This window comes from Urocitellus parryii, chromosome 5 (genome assembly GCF_045843805.1).
Source record: "Urocitellus parryii isolate mUroPar1 chromosome 5, mUroPar1.hap1, whole genome shotgun sequence".
In the NCBI taxonomy this organism is placed as follows: domain Eukaryota; kingdom Metazoa; phylum Chordata; class Mammalia; order Rodentia; family Sciuridae; genus Urocitellus; species Urocitellus parryii.
Window position 1 is genome coordinate 209,724,805 of NC_135535.1, and position 11,039 is coordinate 209,735,843.

Consider the following 11,039-nt stretch of genomic DNA (forward strand, 5'->3'; position numbering starts at 1 on the left):
ATTTGGGCTTTCAAAGAGTCTCAAAGTAGCCCACAAGCTTTTGCTGTCCTACTAGAGGCCAGCTGTGTCCCTGTGTCACAGTGCTGTGAGCCCCCTTCTGTACCATGCTCCATACTAAATTCCAGATGACACAGAGCAACGTCCACTGTTTACTTGCTGTGAGGGGATTCAGGAAAGGACTCATTCTCATTCCCAGCTTTTGTCTCAGTGGGATTCACTGCAGGACATTCCTTATGCCCCACAGAACCCAGGACCAGCGGCTCCCCTTGGGTAGAGGTGCCTTCTTCGGAGACATCCTCATTTGATGATTGTTTAGGAATGATCTCCGTGACCCGGTCCTGCGAAGGTCACTGTGCATCACGAGGGTGGCTTGAAAGACAAAGGCAGAGAAACTGCAAAGGTGGCACAAGTGGGTGTCACCATCTCCTCACAAAGCCAGGAGCCTCATCCTCCCCACCCACCAGAAACCAGGAGTCCACCTCTGGGCTGAGGCTGCCTTGTGGAGATGTGTGCTGCCAGTGGACATCTTATAGGTCAGTGTCCCCAGGGCACCTGCCTAGGCAGGACGAGGAGGGCTGATACCCCATAAATAGGCCCTTTCACTCCCTGTGAAAGTCAGTGAGAAATTTGCTTGATAAAGGGTTTATATACAATTTAGTCTCCAGCTATCCTAACCGATAAAAAACAACCTGAAGTCTGTCCTTAGGTTTAGGAAAAACCAGCAGAAATTTTCAGCTAAGGTGAGACAGAATACCGCCTAAGCAGACGATCGGCAGCAGCAGGGGGGAACATGTGAATCACCTACACCTGCTAATGAGCTCCGAATTGTGTATCACCTCTCAGGAAGAAATAACGGGGATGTTAGGGAGAGATCAGTGGGATAAGATTTTGTAGCCTGGAGAAGGTAGTTTTAAAATTTTATTTTCTTTTGTTTTTCAAAGTAAAATCGAAAGAATCTAAAAAAAAAAGAGAGAGAGAGAAAGATGAAACACTTCCGCCCCAGCCTGCAGCATTAAAACAGGCGCCAGGGCAGGAGGAGGAGGGCTGGGACCCGAGGCCTCTCAGCGGCCCCTGCCTGGCCCACCCACACGCCAGGACATCTTTCCAAAGCAAGCCGGGATCTGACCAGTCCCCCGCCACAGGACCCACCACTGACCAGGAGGAGGCCCTGGGTGAAAGCCACGGAAGAAGCTGAGTATGCCCCACCAGGGACTGGCTGACCTGGGAGGGGACTGAAGGTTGACACCTGAGCTGGGGAACACGGAGGGGAGGTGTGGAGAGAGGTCCAAACAGGTCCCAGGAGGCGTGAGGCTGGGCCTGTGCCAACCAGCCTGCCCCCGAGAGGGGGAAGCAAGCCACGCTGACTCTGAAGGCTCCCGGACACCTGGGAGCATCTGGGTCACTGGCTGGAACTCCAGTCAAGAGCTGAGGACAGAGGTCTTGGATGGAGCTGGAATTAAGAGTGACAGCTGTCCATAGTCATGGAGACCACAGATGCGGATCGCTGCCCAAGGCAAGCACAGCGTGGGCAGAGGAGGGGCTGTTCTCAGAGTCAGGCAGCGGGGGATGAGGCGCCCTAGCACACAGGGCAAGAGGAGATGCACCAGGCCCTTGGGCCACCTCACACCCCATTGCTTGTTTCATAAGGGGCATTATTATTATTATTATGGTTATTATAAACATTTACTATAGAATATCGGGAAAATATAGAAAAGCACTCAGGGAAAAGTAATGGAAACTTTTGGTGGACTTCTGTCCACAATATTTTTTCTACATATGAGGTAGAAATGAATGTACACCCCCCACACACGTGTCCATATACACAGTGTGTGTATCCATATGGCATCTTGTAATATTACACTTCATATTAAACTGCACTGTTTAGTAAGTAGCTTTCCTTCGGCAGGTACCACACCTAACTGCACATCTCATTTTCCCTCGAAGGTTTAGCACGAGCACCTCCCAGCTGTCAACAGCAGGCATCTGTGGCACTGAGGAAGGAGGAGGCAGCTGATTATGTCCTACAGGGGACTGATTTACTTCCCTTGGTCAGTCTTTTGCCTGTGGCCACCCCTGGCCCATCTGACCATTCTGGTTGGATAAGACAGCTCCCCAGATAGACCCTAGCGTTGGCCAGGGTCCCTGCTTCTTTATGCTGCCACCCAAGTCTCATGACATCTTGAACACGTTGCTTTCGCCTCCTTTGACAGTCCTGAAAGGGGCCCAGAACTACTTCTGCTCCTGTTGAACAGAGAGACCCTGAATCTCCTTGTGCTGAAAATGAATGAAAACGACCCCTTCCCTGGCCGGGCACCACTGGCAGGATCCCCGGCTCGCACAGCCCAGCTAAACTGCATTCGTTTCTCACCTGGCTGTAAACTTGATGCTTCTGTAGAAAGGGCAGAGAAGTAATCGAGCTGCTTCTCCCCAGATTGAACATAGAACCCAACTTCCCTTTTCCCATCCTTTTCCTGTTCTTGTGCAAGACAGCCACTGGATCCAGGCAGGCTCCCTGGGTCTGCTGCCAGTAAACTCTGTGCTCAGAAACTCAATCACAGAACCCCACCCCTCCTGTGGGGCCTCATGCCTACAATGTCTCCCCTCCCCTGGACATCAACTGCCAGGGTCCTCAGAAAGCCCCCTTGGGAGCCTCACCCAGAATCTCCAGTTTGAGAAAGTAGGCCACCAGCCTGCTCTGGGGTGGCCTCATGCCCCCCACACCTGCTTGGCAGGTGCAGCCCCACTGGGAGAAAGCATCCTCTCCAATGTAACTTAGGGAGATTGAAGTCGCATTCTGGATGCCTCTGGTACTCCGAATCAATAAATCCAATGTTAAGACTTTAGTTTTAACTACATTAAAATATTTTATAGTATAAAAAATTACTTACAAGTTCTGGTTATAGAAATGATGAAATTTCCCTCTGATGGAATACCATTCTGCTGTTCAAGTGTTATTACAGAATAACATTAATTGAGCTTTAAATAATTATGTGCTGTATTTTTAAGTTTTAAAACTGACCAAAAATAAAATAAAGACAAAAAAACCACTAATATGGGTCCGAGCCCAGGGTGGGCTCAAAGTAGACTCCAGCCGCTCTTCCTATCTGGGCTGCCTCTCTGCACCTTGTTTGCTTCCTGCACATTCTGAACGTGGGTTTCTTCTCCCTTTTGGTGCATCTGGGCAGAGCAGGCACCTTCTGGAGGGTTCCATTTGGACGTCCAGCAGTTCCTTGGCTGCGCAGGGAGGCCCCAGTCCCGAGTGGGGATGCTCCCTGCCCTCCCCTGGCCCCCTTTCCTCTGTGGGCGATGGAAGTTAGAGAAGAGAAACTAGGCAAGCCCAAGGGAGTGGGACCCCGCGCGGGACCCACAGTGGCTGGAGCTGGGGTTGGTTTGGAACCCGGGCTCCGGGGCTGCAGCTCTAAGGGGTGCGTGTGGGCCACCTCTGTGCCCAGGTTCCCCGTGGAGGGAGCCCACCCTGCCTGAGTGCCCACCAGGAGCCATGGGCCGGCCTTGCGGTGGAGCAGCCTGGACTGGAGGGGCCCAGGAGCAGCTTGTCCCAGGCTGCCTTCCCTCTCAGGCTCTCTTATCTTGAAACACTCCTGCGAGCCCAGGCGTCCTCTTCCAGGCAGTGCCAGCCACCTGGCCCCCTATGGGCCTGTCTATGCAGGCCTACCCGGCAGTCCCTGCCTGCTAGGACAGCTGCCCAGGGGCAGGGGGAGTGGAGCAGGAGGAAGAAGGGCCTGGCGTTCTGTACGACAGTGCCCACCACCTACTCACCCAGCTGAGGAACTCAGCAACCAAAAAAGGGCATCTCCCAGGCACCTACCACTTCATAGATACCTCCCTCCCTCCCTGATCACCTCCCTCCCTCCCTAATCACCTACCTGCTACCTACCTCCCACCTACCTACCTATCCACTGTGTACCTGCTGCCCACCCACACACCTCTCTGTGAACACACCCCTCTAGCTGTCATTTGTCAGTCATCTCTGTCTACCTATTCCTCTATCTATAGATGCTGCTCATCTATCACCCGTGTCTCTATCCATCTGTCTACCCCCACAAAGATGTCCAGTGAGGAGGGAAAGGGGCTGGGACCCAGCAAGGCCATTTGCCAGGCCACAGGCCAGGCACAGGGCTTTGTCCTGAGAGCCACACAGGGCCTGGGTGCCAGGATCCCGGCTGAGCGTCGCCTGCCCCCATCCACTCACTCGCCTCTTTAGACCCGGAATACCTGGGCAGAGAAGTGTGGTCAAGCAGGTAAGAAGAGAAGAGGAAAGGTGTGGGGTGTCCAGACGACAGCTCCTGGCACCTAGGGTGCTCACAGCCCCCCTCCCCCATGCCACCCAGCCTCCTGTGCCCTTTATGGTCCCACCACTGTCTGGCAGCACCAGCTGCGGGGGATGGGGAAGGGTCCTTAATCTCATCATCCGATGATTTACAGGGCACTTACACCCGGGAAGGAAGAGAAGGGCACACGGTGCTGCCGTCCTCACCGGCTGCGTGATTTCTCCGCCTCGTTCCCAGCACACATATGGTGACATGATTTGTGGGTTTGGGAGACATAAAATCATCTGCATTTTCTCCTCAAAGCCCAAGCAAACAACTAGAAGCCATAATGATTCCCGTTAAGTGGGCCTTTTGCCAGTCAGCAAACAGGGAAACTTCCCATTTTGACACAAACATTTATATTCACATGTAGTTTCCTGATGCCAAACCATGTTGAGGCGTACCAAAGGCAGCACCTGCGTTAACCCTGCTCCCATCTGTCTGACATAAAGGAACGATTTCCCGGTTTCTTAACTAGAGATGAGCAGGCGGTGGGGCCTCCCAGCACCCAAGTCCCCGTAGAGAGGCATATTTGGATTCCACTGTCACTCAGCTTAATGACAAGTGGCATGCACTACCAGCTGGCAGTTGTGGGACACAATTGGAAAATACTTCACAACAACCCCACTAAGTGGAAATAATTCAGAAGTGGATTGGTCTGAGCTGGGGGAAGGTGTAGACGAATGAGTCTGTTCCAACTCAGTTTTCCTGTTCCCAGGCATAACGAGCAGCCAAGGAGAGGCCCCACTGTGCCTCCTTTGAGCAGGTTCCAGTCCTTGGCAGCTAGCACACCAAGAGGCAGCAGCTTGGGCCAACCACCATCCTCTGTCCAGGGCTACACTTTGCTCAGTTTCCTTTCCGCCCTCAAACCTCAAGCAAAGAGGAGGCAAATTCCAACCCAGTTCAGATTGCCAGCAGCTCTGAGGGCCAGGGTCCGAATTCAGCGTGCACTTCCTCAGAGGCACCAGAGAGCAAAACTCTGGAGAAGGGTCTCTGTGCCATTCCCGTCAGCTTGGCCTCGGCCAGCAGGAGCTTGACCTGTCCAGGATTCCAAAGGTTTCCCAAGACACCTCCCTTCCATTCACAGCCCCTAAGTTGGCAGGAGTCCGGCCTGCTGTGCCGCACAGCAGAGAGACCCGGACTGGACTCAGCCCACAGGTGGACAGCATGCCAGAGCTCAGAGCCCAACGAAGAGCAAGGTGGCAGTGGCACTCAGCTGGCAGCCCCAGCGAGGGCCAGGTTCCCTGTGCAGGACTCCTGAGGAGTGTGGTGGGAAGTTCAGTCAGGATGTGTGCAGGTGAGTAACAACGTGGCCCATGCTGTTGGCCATGTCCCAGGTCCCAGACAGCATCCCAAGTTACTAAACATCTCGTTTCATGAAATCCATCCCAAATACCATGCAGAAGTGCTTTTGTGTCTGTTTAAAGGACAAAAATTGAAGCAAAGAGGGATATGGCAATATGTCCAAGAACCCAGAGCTAATAATGGGCAGAACTAGAATTCAAACCCAGTGAGCCTAACTCCAGAGCTCTGGCTTTCAAGGTAAGGAGGCCAAAGTGTCTAGGACATTGCAGAGGTGATGGGGACATCTGGTGACCAGACGATGCATCTTCCTTGGTTGCTTGCTTTGGAAGAGTGTTGGGCTAGGCAGCTGCTCTCCACACAGCCACAATTTTGGAGAAGCCTGCATTCTTGAGAGGTGACATCTCTGAGTTCAGTAATCATAATCCTTTAAATCCAAATCCTCTACTCTTGATAGTAAATTATATCTCAACGAAAAAGAAAGCGCTGAATAAATGTAGTCTCTGCACCATTGATTGTCTTAATAGATTTCACCTTGATAAAATAGTCTCAGGGTAAGAAAAAAATGATATAATTCCACAGAAGATGGTCTGTTTTTTACCCTCCCTGAACAGCTAACTTAAACAATTCTGTGCATTCAGCAAATTCTGCCACTTAACCTTTTCTCTGACTCTTCCAACTTGTTAATAAATACGTTGAAATATTCTTACCTGGAGACCAACCCCTGGGGCACCTGACTTCTCACCTTTCTCCATGTTCAGCATTAGACAGGGCAAGTTTGCATTATTTAAAGAGCAAGCGGTGAAGTAAAGGTGTGTAGTGGAGCTGGCGGCCTGAGAGGGGTTTCCATAGGACCCTGGTAGAACGCTGGGCCAGGGCCATGGGAACAGCCTGTCCAGGACAGCCGGGAAGTCAGCACATCTCCCCAGTGAAGCCACCACATGACACACCCTTACGTTGTTGGAGGCCCATGCCCTACGGGCCACCTCCACACCCATCAGGCAGGCCCTGGGATCTGCCTGTGCAAGGTAGCACCCCTACAGGTGTTCCCAGGCTGGGACAAGGACAGCACAGGCGTCAGAGCCCCCCCAGGTGAGATGGCCAGTCCACCATCCTCACACACGGTGGGGCACCTCAGGGGCCCTCTTCAGAGCCACTTGCCAGGGTCTGAGTGGAGGCTGGGCTTCACTGAAGCTGACGGGTGTGTGTGTGTGTGTGTGTGTGTGGAGAGAGAGGGAGAGAGAGAGAGAGAGAGAGAGAGAGAGAGAGAGAGAGAGAGAGAGAGAGAGAGAGAGTTCTACTTGGGTTCCCAGGTCAGCAGCACCAACACTAACTCCGGCCTCCACCCACAGCTGTGCCTCCTGCCGAGGCGGGATCCCTGGGCTGAGCAGCTCTACGGACGTTTGCTGGATGAGCATGTGTGCACACAGGAAACAGGCACTTCTCCCAGGTCACCTTAGGATCCTTAGGTCACCTTAGGGTGACATCCGGGGGACCTAGAGCTGATGCTCTTCTTCCCATTTGGCACCTGACTCTGGGTGCAGGAATCCACCCAGCAGGGAAGAGTCTGAAGCTGTCCTCCTGGGAAGTGGCTCCAGGCTTCGGGGGTGGGGAATGGACCCCTGGGGACACACTGTGACCCCAATCCATCAGAGGCACAGATTGGAAAGCACAGTGTACCGGAGGGCAGAGGCCTGGAGACCAAGGTTTGCAGGAAAAAGACTAAAACTGACGGATGTGATCCAGAAGACGGCCAGCTCTGGAAGGAGGCACAGAATATGGAATGAGTGTGCAGATGCACTTACACAGAACCCAAGTTTTCAAGAATGTTCAAAAGTATTTTAAGTACTTAAAACTTATATCTTAGCTACTTAAAATATTTTAAAATAGCCTACTAACTTTGAGTCTGGAGAACGGGACTTTAGAGCAAATATCAAGGTGAATCTGTTAATTCATTTAACCAGCCCTTTAGAAATGAAAAATATTCAGTTTGAGGCTTAAAACACGATGGGTGGATTAATCAGTAGATGAGACTCAGCTGAGGAGACAACGGGACTGGAAGAGAGACTCGGTAGTTACCCAGAGAACCACTCAGGAGTGCACGACACACTGAGAGCCGGGGAGGCAGGACCCTGTGCTGGTGAGAGCCGGGAAACAGGCGGAGGGAAAAGAGGAGAGATGGCCCAGTGCCCAGTGTCTGGACGCACTTCCTGCCTTCCCAGAGGGACACGTGTGCGCTTGTCCTCCAGGAGAGCAGAGGCAGGAGCGGGCGTGGAGGGCCCGTTGGACACTAGAGCTCCTGGTGGCCCGAGCCACGTGCATCACACACATGCCACAGCTGCAGAGGCTGGTAGACACTCATCTCTTCCCACCCACGGGTCCCCAGGGCCAGTGTGAGGCAGCAGAGCGGGGCCTGTTTGGCTCATCTAGGAGATGTGAAATCAACCAGACAAGGTGCACTTGGTGACGGGAATGTGGAGTGGAGGCACCTGGACCTGAACGGACATGGTCCTGCCACTACCAAGGACCCGCAGGAGCACCATCAGGACCCACCAGGGATAAGCACCTTCTCTCCACCCCAGCTCCAAATCCTGCTGCATAAGTCACTGTGCCCCAGGGGGACTCATGACTTTCCCATATGTTGTTACATCAAGTCATTTCTGTGGACAGGGGTACCACATAAGAGAGCCACCCAGGGCCACCATGGGCCAGGCAACCCCAGCCCAAAGAAAGCAGTGGCTCACCTCACAGGACTCACCAAATCAGGCATGCAGAGAGCACTGGCCAAGGACCAGCCTGGGAGCAGGAGGACAGCACCCAGCAGCCAGAGAAGTCCCGTGTGGGTGTGTGGCACAAGGAGGCCTTAAAACATGCCCAGGAAACAATAGCAGAGTTTTTAAAGTGATGAAGGGAGATTTTAACACGATTTTCTTAGTAACTGATAGAGCAGCTGGATGAATTGAGTAAGTGCACAGAGGAGACGCCCTGGACGAGAAGAAGGCGCCTGGCTGGATAACTGTGGGCACAGCACCCCACACCGCAGAGTGGGAGGCGGGCACAGTGAAGGTGTGTGCCAGGCGAAGAGAACTGCGCGTCCACTCCACAGACCTCTCCAGGGAGGCCGCAGCGCTGCCCGAGGGAAGGAAGGAAGGCCAGCAAGAGAGTGGCACTCCACTGAGAAGCAGAGTCGTGTGGTCCCGGGCAGAAGACAGACCGGCCTCAGGGACCCGGGGGGCAACGCCTGAAGGGACACTCTGTGGGGTGAAAACTAGGTCAGCACTGGAGAACTCATGAAAATAACCCTGGTTAGGGAAGTGAAGACACTTATGAAAATTTAACTTTGTCAAATTAAATTTGCATGTTTGAATTTCTAGAATAAATACTGGAAGAATAAAAATAGGATTTGGCAAGTTTTTAAAAAATCAATATATAAAAATCATTTGCATTTCCATAATGCATACAAATAAATGGAGCACGTCATTTAGTTATATATATATATATATATATATATATATATATATATATATATATATATATTTACAGTAGCAACAAAAATGATGTGGTCCCTAGGAGGGAACACAAAATGTGTGTAGCTTCTTTATGGATAAAACTGTCAAACTTCTGAGACATTTAAAAAGCTCTTAAAAACTGGAAGAATAGACTATATTTTGAATAGGAAGACAATGTTTTAAAGCCATCAGTTCTTCCCAGATTTATGTAGAATTTTAATGCAATCAAAGCAATCAGAAGGTTTTTAAAATAGACTTGATAAGCTAATTCTAAGGTGCATCATGCAAGTGCCAAGGGCAGGAGTAGCCCAGACAGGACAAGCTGCTCTAGAGGGACAGGGACATCCTTCCACACGCGACGCGGGAGCTTCGGGGTGAAACCATGGAATCCTGCAGCAGAACAAAGCCTGCTCCCTTCCTCCGGGCACAGTGTTTCACAGAACTGCAAGTGACATCTAAGATCATGAAGCTCTAGAAGAAAGCATGACTTCTCCGCAGCCTTTGGGTAGACACAATTGTACAGGGCAGAAACCACAAAATACAAAAAGAAACAATGTATATATTAGTGTCGATCAATACTGTATTTAGAATTTTGTCCTTCAGAAAACATCACTAGAATACTGAAAGGAACATCACAATAATAAATCTAACAGAGGGTCCAGAACCTATAAGAAAAAAAAACAACCTATAAAAAGACTAATAGCTCCATCAGAAACGACTTGTCCAGACATTTTATAAAACAAGGTGTACAGATGGCTGCAAAAAATATGAGAATGTTAGTCACCAGGATAATTAGACATTAAACCCCCAGGGAAATACCACTGCACACCCACCGGCTGGTTAACATCAACAAACCAAAAAGCTAAAAATGGCAAACACAGTGAAGCTGTGACACAGCTCTTCACCATGGCAGAGGGGCCTGGAAATCTCACCTCCCTTCATATTCCTTCATTTTCTCCTGTGAAAAGAAATTGCATTTACTGTTTCCTCTAGGTACATTTAGAACCACATGATACACTGTTACGATTTGTGCTTCAAGGGAGAAATTGAAGGGAAGAAGAAAGTCTACTGTACTTTTTGCATCTTGCTTATCACAGTCTTTCTTGCTTCTGTCCATTTGTCATTTCCTTCTGTTAGGAAAGAATTGTCCATTGGCTATTCTTTGGGTCAGTCTCCCAAGGACACATGACCTTGATTTTCCTTCATCTGGAAATGTCTTGATTTCTCCTTCATTCCTGAAGGATATTTTCACTGGGTATAAAATTCCGGTGACTCTTCTTTCAGTATCTGGAAGACGCCGTCAACTCGACCTCACCCTGGCCCCCAGTTCCTGATGACGAATCTCCTGTAAGGGGCTTCTTTTCCCCCTCAGGTGACTGCTGATTTCCCTCCTGCTCCCAAGAACTTTCTGTCTGGTGTCCAAAAGCCTGCCTTGACCGTGTCTTGGTGCCCTTCATTGATTTCTGTCCTGCTTGGGGTTTCCTCAGTCTCCTGAGTCTCTTGGGTCTTTTGTCAAAGTCCAAGAGGTTTCCAGCCAGTACTTTCCTTTTTATTCTCAACCAATGCTCCTTATCCCCTCTGTCGGGGACTCTGAAGACAGGGGGTTTGACTTTGCCATGTTCCACAGGCCCCCAGCTCCTGTTCTTCCTCCTCGCTCTCCCCTCTGTTGCCGTATGGGAATGTCCATCACGTCCAGGCCCTCTGCTCCACTCTCTGTTGCGTCCACACATTGGTACTAGTGTTTCCAGGGCCCTCCTCCCCAGCCTTTGCTGGTGTGTGCAGTGGAGCTGCAGTTGTGCTCACAGCGGGAACATCCCTCCCTTGGATCTCCCCTTTCCTGGTTCTTTGGCTCCTGGGGATTTTTCTTGGTGGCCGGTGGCACTTCCGGGGTCATCCCTTG